A 17404-nucleotide genomic window follows, 5' to 3' on the forward strand; every position below is an offset into this window, starting at 1 on the left:
CTTCGCTCCTGTTCTTCTGCGTCAGATATATGATTTCTGAGCCTGTTCCAGCTTTTTTCTTTGTCATTTTTGCCTTTTGTTCAGATTTACTTTTTACTTTTTGTTTTTGTTCCAGGAGTTCCTATTCGAGGTTTTTTCCCTTTTTGGGTTTTTTCCCTCGGGGACTTCTTCTGGAGGGCACGGACTGCCTTTGGCATTCCCTCCGTCAGCAGCACAGTGGCTACCAGAAAGGGTCGCCCCTACTTGGGTCAAGGGAGAACCTATAAGAACAAAGACCTTGCCACATTTCCAGTGGGCCACAGACACAGACAACGAGTAGGTTGTGACATGACATGCTGCCATGCTGGGTGTAGAAGTAAAATTAATGAAACAACGCTTACCCTCCTCTATTAGGGACGGGGCTCCATAGGAACGTGGTTTTTTGGTTTGTTGTGGGGTGGACTGGAGTGGGACAGATTGAAGTGGGGCACATTGTCTTGGATTGAAGTGGGTCAGATTGGAGTGGATCAGATTGGAGTGGGGCAGATTTCAGTGGGGCGGATTTGAGTGGGGTGGTTTGGAATGGGGCAGATTGTTTTGGATTGGAGAGGGGCAGAGTGTTTTGGATTGGAGTGGGGCAGAATGACATGGGCCAGAGTGTTTTGGATTGAAGTGGGGCAGATTGGAGTAGAGGAGATTATATTTGGATTCGAGTGGGGCTGATTGGAGTGTGGCAGATTGCTTTGGATTGGGGTGGGGCAGATTGTAGGTTGGAGTGAAGCAGATTTTGGGTTGGAGTGGGGCAGATTAGGGCGGGGCTGACTAGAGTGGGGAAGATTGTTTTGGATTGGAGTGGGGCAGATTGGAGGGGGACTGATTGGAGTGGGGTAGATTGTTTTGGAGTGGGGAAAATTGGAGTGGGGGAAATTGTTTAGTTTGGAGTGGGACCGATTGTATTGATTTGGAATGGGGCAAATTGTTTTGGATTGGCTTGGGGAAGACTGCAGTGAGCAGATTGTTTTGGATTGAAGAGGGGCAGAATGTTTTAAATTGAAGTGGTGAAGATTGTTTTATTGGAGTGGGACAGATTGTTTTGGATTGGAGTAGGACAGTTTGTTGTAGATTGGAGTTGTGCAGGCTGGTTTTATTGGAGTGGTGTGGATTGTTTTTATTGGAATGGGGCAGCATTTTTGGATTGGAGTGGGACAGATGTTTTTTGATTGGAGTGGTGGATTGGATTGGAGTGGATTGTGGTGGAGTGGGGCAGATTCAATCTTGGTGAGGTGGACTGGATTACAGTGGGGGTATTGGAGTGGGGTAGATTGGAGAGGGGCAGACTGGAGTGGGGCACATTGCTTTGGATTCGAGTGGGTCAGATTGGAGTGGAGTGGAATGGAGGAGGGCAGATTAGAGTGAGGCAGATTCTTTTGGATTGGATTGGGGCAGATTCTTTTGGATTGGAGTGTGGCAAATTGTTTTGTATTGGAGTGAGGCTGATTGGAGCGTGGCAGATTGTTTTGGACTGGAATGGGGCAGATTGGAGTAGGCCAGATTGTTCTGAATTGGAGTGGGGCAGATTGTTTTGGACTGGAGTAGGGCAGAGTGTTTTGGATTGGAGTTGAGCAGATTGTTTTGGAGTGGGGCAGATTGTTTTGGATTGGCGTCGGGCAGATTGGAGTGGTGCAGATTGATTTGGATTGCAGTGGGGCAGACTGATTTGGATCGGAGTGGTGCAGTTTGTTTTGGATTAGAGTAGAGCAGATGTGGGGCAGATTTGGGTGGGGCAGATTGGAGTGTGGTACATTGTTTTTGATTGGAATGGGGCAGATTGTTTTAGATGAGAGCATGGCTTATTGTTTTGGATTGATGTGGGGCAAATTAGAGAGGGGCAGACTAGAGAGGGACAGATTGTTGTGGACTGGAGTTGGTCAGGTATGAGTGGGGGTAGACTGTTTTGGTTTGGAGTGGGGAAGATTGGAGTGGGTGAGATTGTTTTTATATTCGAGTGGGGCAGCTAGTTTCGGATTGTAGTGGGGGAGGTTGGAGTGGAGCAGATTGTTTTAGACTGGAGTAGTACAGATTGTTTTGGATTGGTGTGGGGCAAACTGGAGTGGGCAGCTTATTTTGTTTGGAGTGGGGCAGATTGTTTTTGAATGGAGTCAGGCAGATTGTAGTGGGGCAGATTTGACTGGGGTGGGTTGGCAGGATTGGAATGTGGTTTAGAGTGGATTGGGGTGAGTGGTTTGGTTTGGAGTGGGGTGTTTGGATTGGTCTTGGGTGGATTGGATTGGTCTCAGGTGGATTGGGTTGAGTGGGGTGGATTGGATTGAATGGGATGTATTGGATTGAGTGAGGTAGATTGGGGTAGGTGAAGTGGGGTGGATTTGCATGGATTGGGGTAGGGTGAATTGGATTAGAGTGGGGTGGATTGATGTGTATCGCACAATTATGTGTTAAAGCATAATTTAGGAAATTATGCATAAGAAAGAAACAATGGCCCTCATTCTGACCCTGGCGGTCGGTGATAATGCGGCGGCCAACCCGCCAACAGGCCGGCGGTCCAAAATATGCAATTCTGACCCTGGCGGGAACCGCCAACACAGCCCGCCGCATTAACACTCCGCCCGCCACGGCGGCACAAACAAACAGCGCGGCGGTCCCCGCCAACAGCCAGGCGGCAGACAATGTACCGCCCACCCTATCACGACCCACCAATCCGCCACCTTTTCCGGGGCGGGAGCACCGCCGATAAAAACACGGCGGAAACAGACTACGAACGGGAAAACGCTCACCTCTACACACTCCACGTGAGATTCCGGCAGTATGGAACCCGAGTTGCAGGTCATCCCCGCACTCCTATACCTGCTCATGTACCAGGAGCACGCCCGGCGGCGTGGAAGACATCGGTGAGTACTGCACCTACGACACAGGGGAGGGAAAAGATTACCGGCACACACCCACCCACCCATACCCACTACAACACACACATCAATGCATTCCCACAGATCACTGTCACAACCCACAAACCCCCCCCCCCGAAATAATGCAAAGACCAAAAGAAGAGATCATAAACGGGCAGATATATTGAAATATGGACACCAGTAATCCCAATAAATAAATAAACTATGTACAAAATATATACAGCTACTAAATGTAGTCCAACCACTGTCCGTGGACCACAGGGGTCCTGTGCAAAGGGGCAAGGCCCAGTCCCACGACAAGAACTCCACGGAGAGAACACTGCAGGGGCATCAGAAAGAAAATAGGACAGGCACCTCAGGGGGAAGGGAAGGGGGGGCACCTCAGCCACTTGAGTACACGACGCCAGATCCACGAGGGGACTCCATGACCACTGGGCCATCCTGGGGAGTGCAAAGCCACAGTCCATACAGTCCATACAGTGGGTGGCCTGCCCACTGGGCCATCCTGGGGAGTGCAAAGCCACAGTCCATACAGTCCATACAGTGGGTGGCCTGCCCACTGGGCCATCCTGGGGAGAGCAAAGCCACAGTCCATACAGTCCATACAGTGGGTGGCCTGCCCACTGGGCCATCCTGGGGAGAGCAAAGCCACAGTCCATACAGTCCATACAGTGGGTGGCCTGCCCACTGGGCCATCCTGGGGAGAGCAAAGCCACAGTCCATACAGTCCATACAGTGGGTGGCCTGCCCACTGGGCCATCCTGGGGAGTGCAAAGCCACAGTCCATACAGTCCATACTGTGGGTGGCCTGCCCACTGGGCCATCCTGGGGAGAGCAAAGCCACAGTCCATACAGTCCATACAGTGGGTGGCCTGCCCACTGGGCCATCCTGGGGAGAGCAAAGCCACAGTCCATACAGTCCATACAGTGGGTGGCCTGCCCACTGGGCCATCCTGGGGAGTGCAAAGCCACAGTCCATACAGTCCATAAAGTGGGTGGCCTGCCCACTGGGCCATCCTGGGGAGTGCAAAGCCACAGTCCAAACAGTCCATAACAGACCCCACTGCCACTGGAGGAGGCATGTTGGCCAGAGGACATCCTGCAGCCCTGCCCGAGACAGATCCTGCCCTGCCACGTCTGCCAAAGGGCCAGCGGTTCTTGCCTTGAAGGGCCCAGTTCAGCGGGTCTTGCCTTGAAGGGCCCAGTTCAGCGGTTCTTGAGACGGCGGGGCCCAGCGGAGCGGTGCTGGAGACGGCGGGGCCCAGTTCAGCGGTTCTTGAGACGGCGGGGCCCAGTTCAGCGGTGCTTGAGACGGCGGGGCCCAGTTCAGCGGTTCTTGAGACGGCGGGGCCCAGCGGAGCGGTGCTTGAGACGGCGGGGCCCAGTTCAGCGGTTCTTGAGACGGCGGGGCCCAGTTCAGCGGTGCTTGAGACGGCGGGGCCCAGTTCAGCGGTGCTTGAGACGGCGGGGCCCAGCGGAGCGGTGCTTGAGACGGCGGGGCCCAGTTCAGCGGGGCTTGAGACGGCGGCCGGTCTATGGCCAACTGCTCATTGCCTGGTGGTGCCCTCCTGGGCAGCGGGGATGTTGCTCCTTCAATGCCCACCTGGGCTGTGGGTGGTGGGGCCCTCCTGGCCAGCTGGGCTGGGTCCTCCCTGGGCAGCGGCTATGGGGGTGGTGGGCTCCTCCTGGGCAGCAGGCCTGCAGCCTGACCTCTCCGACTTGCTGCCCTTGCCCTCCTTAGTCGGGAGTCTGTGGCCCTTTCCTCCCTTTGGAGCTGTGGCTGGTGACTGTCTCTGGGTGGTGTCCGGGGGGGATGTAGAAGCCGGGCTCCTGCGGCGCCCCTTCCGCCTTCTGCTCCTCTTCCCAGGGGGTGGGCTGGCTGTCCCCTTGGTGCTGGGCGAAGATCCAGATATGCGGGCTGGTGGGCTCCAATACCCCTGCACCCTTGTCAAGGGGGCTGCAGGGCTGGTGGTGGCTGAGGTGCTCTTCTTACCCCGACGAGAAGGAGGGGGGGGCTCAGGGTCAGGAAAGAAGTTAGCAGTGGCGAGGAAGAGTTTCTTGGGACAATGGAGAGTGGTAGGTACAGTGGGAATGGGAGTGGAGGGAGAGGATGTGGTTGTAGGTGAGTCACGTTTGCTGTCTTTGGGTGCAGGTGCAGGAGGGATAGGCTGTCGTGAGGTGGATGGCTGTTGGGTGGGTGGGTGGCTGCGTTTGTGTGGTGTGGAAGAGGGGGTGACAGACACAGTGGGAGAGGACACAGGGGACGTGTAAATGGCAGTGGGGGTGGTGACTGCACGTGTGCGGACTGGAGTGGAGGGTGTGCTGGTGATGGAAACACTGGCTGATGGTGAGGTGAATGGAGGTGTGAGTGTAGACGTCACAGGGAGGGAGGGGGGAGACGAGGAGGTGGGGGTCACAGAGGTGGTAGTGACTGTTGGCATGTCTGCATCGGAATGTTGCGTGTGTGAATGTCTGCGTGATCTGTGGTGCTTATGTTTGGATGAGCTTCTCTTGGGTGTTGAGGTGTGTGCAGGCTGGTCTGATGGTGTGGGTGGGACAGGCAGAGGAACAGGAGACTGGGAGGAGGGAGTTAGTAGAGGGAGGCAGGAGACAGGGACAATGGCTGCCGTCAGTGCTGAGGCCAGAGCCTGGAACGATCGCTGATGGGCAGCCTGACCCGAATGAATGCCCTCCAGGTACGCATTGCTGCGATGAACCTCCCTCTCCACCCCCTGGATGGCATTCAAAAGGGTAGTCTGCCCAACAATGAGCGTTCGGAGGAGGTCAATGACCTCCTCACTGAGGGCAGCGGGGGTAACAGGGGCAGGGCCTGAGGTGCCTGGGGCGAAGGAGATGCCCGGCTTCCTGGCAGAGCGGGCACGGGGCGAACGCTGAGGGGCTGCTGGGAGGGCGGAGATGGTGCGCTGGGTGGCGGCTGTACCTGTAATGGCGGGGGGCACGGATGGTGCCACCCCCGCAAGGGAGCTCCCTTCCGAGGACGTGTCCGTGTCGCTGCAGGGTCCAGTCGTCCCCGTTGTGGAGCTCCCCTCGCCCTCCGTCTCACTGGTCCAGTCTGACTCTGTGGCATGGCCCTCCTGGGCCATGTGAGATGCAGCTCCCTCCTGCCCCGATGCCACTTCTCCTCCGCCTGATGATGCTGATGCACACAAGCACAGAAAGACAAACAAAAAGGGGGGGGGGAGAGAAATAAAGGGATATTGAGTACATGGATCTCCGGTACAGTTAGCGGACATGACAGACACAGATGCCCCCTGCACTAAGTTGCGCACTTGGGGTCCGCTACGCATTCCGTGGAACATGCCCTACACGCCTAGAGTTGACAACTGCACCCATGGATGACACAGCCCAGGGATGGCTGTACTGACAAACTACTGAGGGTGGTGGCTGGGGACACAGGGGCTTACGGGGGTGCCCAGCCTACAGATATCGCCCTGGCCTAGGGGGACCCACAGCCCTCCTCCCCCACCCAGACACCTCCACTGCGCGACAACAGAGTAGATAATGCTTGTACTCACCCCCTTGTGTCTGCTGTGCTGCCCTCACGCGCCCATCCAAATCAGGGTAGGCCACCGCCAGCATCCGGAACATCAGGGGGGTCAGTTGACGGCAGGCACCCCGCCTACGTTGGGAGGCCATCCCCAGCAGAGACTCGGCGGTCTTCTTGGTCCCGCGGCGGATGTCCTCCCACCTCTTGCGGCAGTGGGTGCCCCGTCGATGGTGGACCCCTAGGGTCCGGACTTCCTTGGCGATAGCACGCCAAATCCCGATCTTCTCATGGGCGCGGACCTATGTGACACGTACAGGGAGGGAGAAATACCACGTTCAAGTTTGTCTGCATTTTCTTGCCAGTGGCCCAACGCCCCCCATCCCCGCCAGGCCCCCCGCCATGCCCCCCACCAGGCCCAACATGCCCCCCATCCCCGCCAGGCCCCCCGCCAGCCCCAACATGCCCCCCCATCCCCGCCAGGCCCCCCGCCATGCCCCCCGCCAGGCCCAACATGCCCCCCATCCCCAGCAGGCCCCCCGCCAGGCCCCCCGCCAGGCCCAACATGCCCCCCATCCCCGCCAGGCCCCCCGCCAGGCCCCCCGCCAGGCCCAACATGCCCCCCATCCCCGCCAGGCCCCCCGCCATGCCCCCCGCCAGCCCCAACATGCCCCCCCATCCCCGCCAGGCCCCCCGCCATGCCCCCCACCAGGCCCAACATGCCCCCCATCCCCGCCAGGCCCCCCGCCAGCCCCAACATGCCCCCCCATCCCCGCCAGGCCCCCCGCCAGGCCCCCAAGCCAGGCCCAACGCCCCCCATCCCCGCCAGGCCCCCCGCCATGCCCCCCACCAGGCCCAACATGCCCCCCCATCCCCGCCAGGCCCCCCGCCAGCCCCAACATGCCCCCCCATCCCCGCCAGGCCCCCCGCCAGGCCCCCAAGCCAGGCCCAACGCCCCCCATCCCCGCCAGGCCCCCCGCCATGCCCCCCACCAGGCCCAACATGCCCCCCATCCCCGCCAGGCCCCCAGCCAGCCCCAACATGCCCCCCCATCCCCACCAGGCCCCCCGCCAGGCCCCCAAGCCAGCCAGTGGCCCCAAATCCAGATTGAATTAAACTCACTTGTTGGTCTGGAGGACCGTAGAGTAGCGCATACTGGGGGAGGACCCCATCCACAAGTTTCTCCAACTCCTCTCCAGTGAAGGCAGGGGCCCTTTCCCCAGGCGCAGCAGCCATTGTCCCTTCCAGACCGAGGTCACAGCAACACTTGCAGTATAGGTCCTCTCCTGTGAAAGTTCAAGTCGCAAGTGGATAAGTAGATAGAAAATGGCGGTCACGTCCGCGGCGGTGCGTACCGCGGCGGTGCGTACCGCCACCGCCGGCGCCCTTCGCCATTGGCTCCTGAAACCCATAGGCTTCAATGTTAACCAATGCGGCTTCGCGCCGCGGTCTTCGCCCGCCGCCCGCCGCGGTGTGCCACGCCAGCGCATTGACCTCACATCCCATTGTCACACTTCACAGGTCAGGCAGCCGCCATTTCCAGGGCCCACATGGCTCAATTTCAACTGCGTCACACAGGCCTAGGCCTTGCATAGCCACTCAGACACGCCATTCACTGCATAGAGAATCGTTTACTGTGCTAGCTGTGAGTACGTACCTGTGGGTTGCTTGACTGTGTGCTCCATGTTGTCCTTCCTAGGCACCGTCCGCTGGGTTTGGCGAGGAGACGGATGAATCCTCCTGTGTACCGACCGCTGGTGGACCTGTTGACAATGGAAGAACGCCACATTATCCTGACCTACCGTCTTAACCGTGCCACTATACATGAACTGTGTGCCCAGCTGGAGCCCGACCTGATGTCCCCCATCCGCCAACCCACAGGGATTCCCCCTCTGGTGCAGGTCATGTCAGTACTCCATTTCTTGGCAAGTGGTTCATTTCAGACAACAGTGGGAATTGCTTCTGGGATGTCTCAGCCCATGTTTTCGAAGGTGTTATCCAGAGTGTTGTCTGCCCTGATGAAATACGTGAGGAGCTACATCATTTTCCCTGAGGTGGGCGAATTGGCTGCAGTGAAGGGTGATTTCTACACCCTTGGACATATTCCCAACGTCATTGGTGCCATTGATGGGACCCATGTGGCTTTGGTTCCCCCAAGAGACAGGGAGCAGGTGTACAGGAACAGAAAAAGTTACCATTCAATGAACATCCAGGTGGTGTGTTTGGCTGACCAGTACATCTCGCATGTAAATGCCAAATTCCCTGGGTCAGTGCATGACGCCTACATCCTGAGGAATAGCAGCATCCCTTACGTGATGGAACAGCTAGAGAGACACCGTGTATGGCTATTGGGGGACTCTGGGTACCCCAACCTGTCGTGGCTACTGACCCCAGTAAGGAATCCCCGGACCAGGGCAGAGGAACGGTACAATGAGGCCCATGGGCGTACTAGGAGGGTGATCGAACGCACCTTTGGCCTCCTAAAGGCCAGGTTTCGGTGCCTGCATATGACAGGTGGATCCCTAATGTACTCACCTAAGAAGGTGTGTCACATCATCGTGGCCTGCTGCATGCTTCACAACCTGGCTTTGTGCCGCCAGGTGCCTTTCCTGCAGGAGGATGGTCGAGACGGTGGTGTTGTGGCAGCGGTGGAACCTGAGGAGAGTGACGAGGAGGAAGACGACGGGGCTGAAACAGACAACAGGGACAGAATCATTGAACAGTACTTCCAATAGGACACAGGTAACAATTCAAAGATAATTTAGTAAATGTGAACTACTCTCCTGCATCTCTGCTGCCTGTCTATTTGCCCCAGTGTATGATGACTGAGTTGTGGCTTTTCCCTCCCTATTGCAGATCTGGGGTCCCCACTACGAGTCCTGTTCTTCGTTTCCCCATGGACTACAGCTTTGTGGCAGCTGTTTGTTGACTTCACTATGTACAAGGACATATTTGCACTGTCATGTCAATTACAATATATTGAAATCACAGCCAGACTCCAGATAGTTTTGTGCAAAATAGGTGTTTATTTAAGTGCTCAAAATGGGATGGGTGGTTTCAAGTGGGTGGGGGCTATGGTGAAGGAATGTCCATGGCAGAGTCCAGAGTAACAGTCACACAGGTGCATTGTCCAGAGGCCTGTGGAGAGATGGAGCATGGGCAGTTGAAGGATGGACAGGGTGACAATGTGGGACAGTGGGATGACATCAGGTGGTATCCATTGCTGGCGGGGGTCTTGACATCCTACTCTGTCTTCTTGCGAGATCTCAGGGCCCTCTTGCGGGGTGGTTCTTCTCCTGCAGGAGGTGGGGTCTGGTGGGCTGCTGCTGTGCGGGGGCCTCCTGTCCACTAGCGCCGGCGGAGGTGGTTGGCTGTTCTTGGTCCAGGCTAGTGGCAGGGGCCCTTGGGTGTTGTTGAGTGTCCGTCCTGGTGTTGACGAGGTCCTGCAGCAGCCCTACCATGGTAACCAGGGTGGAGGTGAGGGCTCTGATGTCCTCCCTGTACCCCCGATAGTGTTCCTCCTGCAGTACCTGGATCTCCTGGAACCGGGCCAGTACCGTCGCCATCGTCTCCTGGGAGCGGTTGTATGCTCCCATGATGGTGGTGAGGGCCTTGTGGAGAGTGGGTTCCCTGGGCCCGTCCCCCCCCTGTCGCACAGCTGCCCTCCGAGTTGCCCTGTTTCCCTGGGCCTCTGCCCCCTGGCCGGTGTGCCCACTACCACTGCCCCCAGGTCCCTGTTGTTGTTGGGGTGGTGGGTTATCCTGGGTGCCCTGTAGTGGTAGACACACCGCAGATTGACGCGCCCTGGAGACAGAGGCATGGGCCCGCTGGGTGGGAGCTGTGCTGGTGTTCCCAGAGGGGTTTGGGTCTGTAGTGGCCTGGGGCTGTGTGAGGGGAACCGACTGTCCAGAGGTCCCCGATGGTCCGGGCTGGTCATCGGTGTCCAGGTCGACAGAGCTGCTGTCATCGCTGACGGCCTCTTGGGTGGGGGGTGTGGAGAATTCTGGGCCCTCCGCGGCGGTGTGTTGACGGTCGGGTCCTGCAGGGGTATAGAGGTATGGTTATAGTTTCAATGTGTGGCATATGGGTGTATCTGTGGGTTCCCGTGTCCCCAAGTGCTGGCATTCGTGTGTGGGGGCTTTGGTGAGGGTGGCTTGTGGGGGGGATGTGTATATGCATTGGGCATGCTTTGGTGATGGGTGTCCATGCTTAGTGGACGCATGCAGGCCTAGGTTTTGGGATGTGTGGGTTGTGATGGTGAGACATTGGCAGGGAATAGGTGTGCTGGGGGTGGGGGTGAGGATGGTGGTGGGGGTGAGGATGGTGGTGGGGGTGAGGGTGGGGGTGAGGATGGGGGTGGGGGTGAGGGTGGGGTTCGAGGATGGGGGTGAGGGTTGGGGTATGATTTGGCATGCAGGTGGGGGGGAAGCAGTAGTGAAGCTTCAGCTTACCAGTATCCATTCCTCCGCCGACTCCTGCGAGGCCGTCAGGATGCAGGATGTTCAAGACTTCCTCCTCCCATGTTGTAAATTGTGGGGGTTGAGGTGGGGGTCCTCCGCCAGTCTTCTGCACGGCGATGTTGTGCCTGGATACCATGGAACGCACCTTCCCCCGTAGGTCGTTCCATCGCTTCCTGATGTCTTCCCGATTTCTGGGGTGCTGTCCCACAGCGTTGACCCTGTCGACAATCCTCTGCCATAGCTCCGTCCTCCGGGCAATGCTGGTGTATTGGATCTGTGTGCTGAACAGCTGGGGCTCTACCCGAACGATTTCCTCCACCATGACCCTGAGTTCTTTGTCTGAGAAGCGGGGGTGTCTTTGGGGTGCCATGGGGTGGTGTGTATGATGTGTGGGGTGGAGTATGTGTAGTTAAGTGTGTTGAGTGTGGTGGTGTGTGTTGTTTTGTGTGTGGATAGTGTGTGGGTGATGGTGTGGAGTGGCTGTGGCTGCTAGTTTGTGGATGGTGGTGTCTCGCTCTGGCCTTCTTTCAGAATTTTTTGGCATAGGGGTTTGTGGGTGATGTGGGTGTGTGTTTTATATTGTATTGTGTGTGTGGGAGTGGTGTGTGTATGTGTATCAGGTGTGTGGTATTCAAATCGGCCAATGTGGCTGAGTTTTGTTCGTTTGTGTGTATTCTGACCGCGGCGGTGTGTCCCGCCAATGGAATACCGCGTTTGAAAGACCGCCGCGTGGATTCGTGGGTCGTAATGGCATGGGCGTATTTCTGTTGGCGTGACGGTGGAGGTTTTGTCACCTCCACTTTTCCGCCGACCGCTGGTCTGGCGGTCTGTTGTGGCTGTCGGATTTTCGGAGGTTTGCCTTCTGCGGGTCAGAATGACTGTGGCGGGTTTCCGCGACCGCGGCGGGATTATGGAGGATTTCTGACCGGCGGTAGGCGCCTTTTACCGCCGAGGTCAGAATGACCACCAATGTCTTTTTGCAATATTTAGAACAAGATAATTGTCATCTTTTGAGAATAGTGACCGTGAACAAAAACAAAACATGAGTGCAAAGTGAGAAAAGAAGACTTGGCAAAATAAAAGAAACAAGTTAACTATAGAAAATAAAGCGGGACATAGCCAAGCAAGATGGTAGACAGGGCACGCGCCTCAGAGGCTCCCCAAGGACCCTGAGTAATCCTGCATGATCCTGCCAAACAAGGGCTCACCCAAACCTGAAAAGTGAGCTCTGCACTTCACGCTTACGCTGCCTCTCCTAATCAATAGGCAGGAATAGCAGAGGCACCACAGGCGATGGGGATCGGTTACAGTGGGCCCGGGCGCGGCCTGCGAGCAGAGTGGGTTGTGACCACCAGAGATTCAGATTCCGGGTAGGGCTGAACCTCTCCTGCTGCTGGTGGAGCTTTGTGCTGGCGAAGGGAGGAGACCCTCTCACTTGGGATGACAACCGTGGAGGACAGGCACAGAATGGAGACCTGTGCCAAAGGAGTGGACCTGATCCCAGTCCGGGTAACGGCCTGCTGTGGTCTACGTGGAGTGGGCTGGGCTGGCCAGATGGTGGTCTGCTCATACGTACATCGATTGGGGTCGAGTAACCATATATCAGGACAGAGTCGACTGACACCTTGGAGGTCCCTGTCCCTGACAGCAGGTGAAGAGGAAGAGCGACCCGTGGTCGCCGACCCATGGTCGCCGACCCTGTTGGCACTGTCAGGGCGGTGACCACGCCATTGGGGTGGGCTAGTGTCGGGTCCAGGGCCGCACATATTCAGTCGCTTGTTTGCCTGGGACAGAAGGGCTTACCGGGCCAAGGGATCCCGCTTGGCTGATTGTGGCCTACAGGAGGCAACAAGATCTTTGGAGCCCGCATGCAGGGATGCACTGTTCTGTGGGAGGAGCTGCCCAGACACACAGTGGTGAACTGTTCCCTGAGGAACGACTAGGGTCAGGAGGTGAGTGACTGGGCCTGTACAGCATTGCAGAGGACTGGCAGAGGAACTGAACCTCTTGAGAAGGTACTTGACTATATTGGGGCCTTTATTCCTTGGCACATTTGGTGAAAAATAAGCATCAAGGGACCCCAAGGGTAATATGATGAAGGATTATGCGATTCCGGCCTCGGCATCGCAGTGCACTATGCACCATACTTCTGGCCAGGTGGGTCTGGGTGCTGACCAAGAGACTGGGGTGCCCTGGAGAGCAGAGGTGTTGCAGGTCATACAAGGCTCCCGGTTAACCCTGAAAAATAAAATAAAAACTGTGGTCCTCAAGGTCAATCCCTTGCGCACTGGTCTCTGTAACATCTCTGATAAAGTCTGTCTGGTGGAGGAATCCAATGAAGGACTTCAGACGGAGGTGGCCGCTCTGAAGAAGCAGGAGGCGGTGGCTTCGTCTTGCTCTGGGGCTCTGGAAGCTAGGGTGGAAGATGCAGAGGGGCATTCTCTTTGTAATAATGTGAGATTGCTGGGAATTCCTGAGCAGGCTGAGGGAGTGCTCCCTGAGCAGTTTGTTGAGGCCTGGATCAGAGACACTCTGAAGCATAATGGACTGTCTCCCATGTTTATCATTGAGAGGACACACCATGGGCTGGGGGCCCACAACGAGCTATAATTGCTCATATTTTCAATCATGAAGATAGAGACAGTATCCTCAGATTAGCCAGAGACACAGACACTGCCACATTTGAGAATCAGAGGATCTCCATTTATCAGAGTTATACAAACAAAGTCCAAGGTGCATGGAAAACTTTCTTAGAGGTTAAGGCCAAGCTTCGCTCCATGGGCCTACGTTATATGTTGTTGTACCCAGCCAGGCAGAAGGTACTTTTGGGAGGCACATTGTGTTTCTTTGATACACCTAAGGATATGAGGCAGTGGCTGGAGGCAGGGGACAAAATGCCTAAGGAGCGCAATTCTACATGGAGCCCTGGATCACGCAAACTGTCTGCACAGGAGGGTACTGGCCGGAGGGCAAGAGAAGTATCGGAGATTGCCCACCAGCAGTCCCCTGAGGTAATTGAACCTGGTAGAGTGGAGATACAGGTGGATGGTACCATGGCACTTGCCCTTTCAGTGCAGACTGGATGCCACTTCATTGATGCAGGATGAGGCTGCACTCCAGGTAGAGTTCACGGCCAGTGGTGACCTGCCATTACGGCCTTGCCTTCTATACATTGGTTATATAATCCCCTTGTGTGTTTTTCTTCAACAGGTAGATGGACAGGCTGCGCTGCTGCCACATAGCTGTCAGGCAGAGGTGACTTCAGCGTGATGTGTTAGATATAAACATTAGCATATTGGGGTGGAAGGCCATGTTATTGCTGTTCTACTTTGATTGTATTCCCTGATGGCGAAATATGTTGTGGATGGGTCGAGTCTATGTGGGTAGGCTCTCCATGTATGTGATAGGAACCAGTTGGGGGGTGGGTAGGCTGTGAGTCCTGACAGCGAGAAGCCATTGGATTTGCAGTGAGAAATGTTGTTATGCTGTTTTTCTGGGGAGAGCGGGTTGTTCATAGCTCACAAAGTTAAAGAAGATCTGTTAGTTATTGTTGTAGTGTGTGTATCATGACGGCGCAAGAGTTTCGGGGAGTGGCTATTTTTGACCGGGTCCACTGGGGAGGCAGCAGTGGGAGTGGCATTTAGAGTGGTATATTATTATACCCATGGCTGAGATCTCAATATAGTAACAAGGAATGTCCATGGGCTCCATGGGTACACAAAATGTTACAGAGTCCATACTTTGTTTAAGCATCATGAGATCCAAATTGCTTGCTTACAGGAGACACATCTGGAGGTGGATGAGGCACAGAAATTGAGTAGAAAATGGAGAGGTCAATTGTTCTCTGCCTCGTCCTCCTCTTGCGCTGGGGGGGATGATCATATGGGTGGCTCCCGATGTTCCGTTCTGACTCACTTATAGCGAGGCAGGTGTGGAAGGGAAGTATGTCCTACTTCAGAGTACCCTGGACGGGAAGAAATGACACTCTTAAATTTGAATGCCCCAAACAATGATGCCATTGATTTTTTGAAGGGTTACAGGACTTGTTAATAGACAGTGTGGACAGTCCCATAATCTGGGCAGGGGACTTTAATTGTGTGCTAGCCAGGTAGAAGGATCGTCACCCACCCAGGGGTGACACCATGCCCCTGATGACTGGTGTGTTACAGAGGGCAATAAAAAATTTGGGGGTGCTGAACGGGTGGCATCTGTTACATCCGGATCACTTGGAATATACGTGTTGCTCTCAGACCCACAATACTTGCAGTCAACTGGATTGTTTCCTGGTGGGAGGATTAGATCATGCCTGGATAGGTACAGTGCTGCACATGATGAGGTTCCTCTCAGATCATGCCCCTACTTTACTGACCTTGAATTGGAGCGAGAGGCTGAGCAGAAGGCGGACATGGTGCAGGCCAAATTGGGCAACTGTGGATACTAGAGGTTAGAGTGGGAGGCATTAAAAGCGGTAATATGGGGAGAGTGCATAGGTAAGGTCTGTGGAACCTGAAAAAATGGAAGGACCAATTGGTTGATCTCCAAAGACAGGTGCCCCCTACGACAGAGGTGTATGGGGAAACCTTAGCAGCTTTCTAGAGCAATTCATTCCTTTTGGGTTACCCTAGACAAGACGCCTTAAACCATGTTGCCAAATTTTACACAGGGGAGATAAATCAGGGAGACTGCTAGTGTGGTTTCTACGATGAAAGACAGAGATAACCCCCATGTTGACAATACGTAATGTACAAGGTCAGTTACTGTCTCGGCGGCGGGACATCCTGTTGGCGTTACAGGATCACTTCACGTCAGTTTATAGAGTAGGACCACAGGATTATGAGGATAGGCTGGAGGAATTCCTGGCTCGGGTGAGGCTCCCTCGCTTACAAAAGGAAGCTGCACAAGAACTAGAGGAGGATTTCTCCTTGGAGGAATTAAGTACAGCCATAAAGGCACCTAACAAATCCAAAGCACTAGGCAGTGATGGCTTTGCGGCTGAGTTCTATCTCGCCTTTGCTCCTTCCCTGGGGGACAAACTACTGGATGTCTACCGGGAGATGAAGGCGAAGGGCCTACTTCCGCAGACCATGAGAGAAGGGGTGGTGTGTCTGATGCTAATGCCCATAGGGGACCCGGTGGACCCTGTTGCATACAGGCCTCTCACTATGCTCAACACCGGCCTTAAAATCCTATGTGTAATATTGGCAAGAAGGTTGGCTGGGGTGATTCGGGAACTAGTCCATGAAGACCAGTGACGTTTTATGCCAGCACGTAGCACCATTCACAACCTTTGTGGACTAACACATGTGCTTCATGCAAACTCCAGTGGGTGGGGGTGAGAAGTCATTGGTATCCCTAGATCTTGAAAAGGCATTTGACATCATGGAGTGGGCCAATTTGATTGCTGTGGGGCATGGAGTTTGGACCCAATTTCTGCACATGGAGATGCCTCCTATACACAGCTCCTTCTGTGCGTACCAGGGTGGGAGGGGAACTTTCGAATGCTTGGCCTGTGGGGCAGGGTACTAGACTGGGGTGCCCTCTTTCACCCCTCTTTTTTGCCTTGGCCATTGAACCCCCTGCATTTTTTGCTACGAGCTGAGATGGCACCCTGGGGGATTAAGGTGGGTGAAACAAATCATGTTATCTGTGGGAAGGTAGAGGCAGCCATGTGGCGCTTGCAACCCTGAATAAAGATATGCAGGACAGGGATTGGCAGTCCTGGGCATACAATTCTATTACCATGCGGCACACTTGCAGCATGCAGCCAAATGGCTTGCCCCGTCGGACAATTGGGAGAAGCGGCTTTTGGGGAAGGGGTTTGGAGGAGGCACGTTGCCCCAACTGTTAATGCAAGGCTGCAGGTCGGAGTTCCCGGTTCCATACCTGGTTACCCACACAGCCAGTATATGGGAAAAAGAGGTCGACAAAGTCATACGTAGAGCCCCCTTCAGTAGGGAATTGAATTTATGGGATTTAATGCTTTTTCAGAATATTGATTCAATCATGTCCAAGGCACAGTGGCGGGAGGGAGGGGTGTATGGAAGCAGGAGATATATACCTGGGGGATACCTTTATCACATTTCATGAGGTTCAAGACACTTTTGAGATAGGACCACATCATTTCTTACATTATGGAAAACTGAAAAGTGTTGCAAGGGAGCTCTTGTTGGATTTTCCTGCAGCACAATGAGTCTCTGTGGTTCTGGAGGGTCTCCTCGGATGGGGCGGAGGATGACACTTAATTTCTCTTTTTTTACAGAGTCCTTAGATCTGATATGTTACCGCACCAGTACCCCGTGTGAAGAGCCTAGGAGAGGGACTTGGGTACAACCATCTCGGATTCAGACTGGACGGGTGCATTAGGACTGGTCCGCACTGTGTCCTGTAACAACAGGTTTAAACGTTTGCATTTTCATTGCTTACAGCATACATATGTTACCCCACAAGGTCTCAATAAATAGATATCACCAGGCGGGCCGCTTGTCCACACTGCGGGGATGCTGGAGCCAATTTTTTGCATATGGCGTAGGGATGTATGC

Source organism: Pleurodeles waltl, chromosome 7 (assembly GCF_031143425.1).
Source record: "Pleurodeles waltl isolate 20211129_DDA chromosome 7, aPleWal1.hap1.20221129, whole genome shotgun sequence".
NCBI lineage: Eukaryota > Metazoa > Chordata > Amphibia > Caudata > Salamandridae > Pleurodeles > Pleurodeles waltl.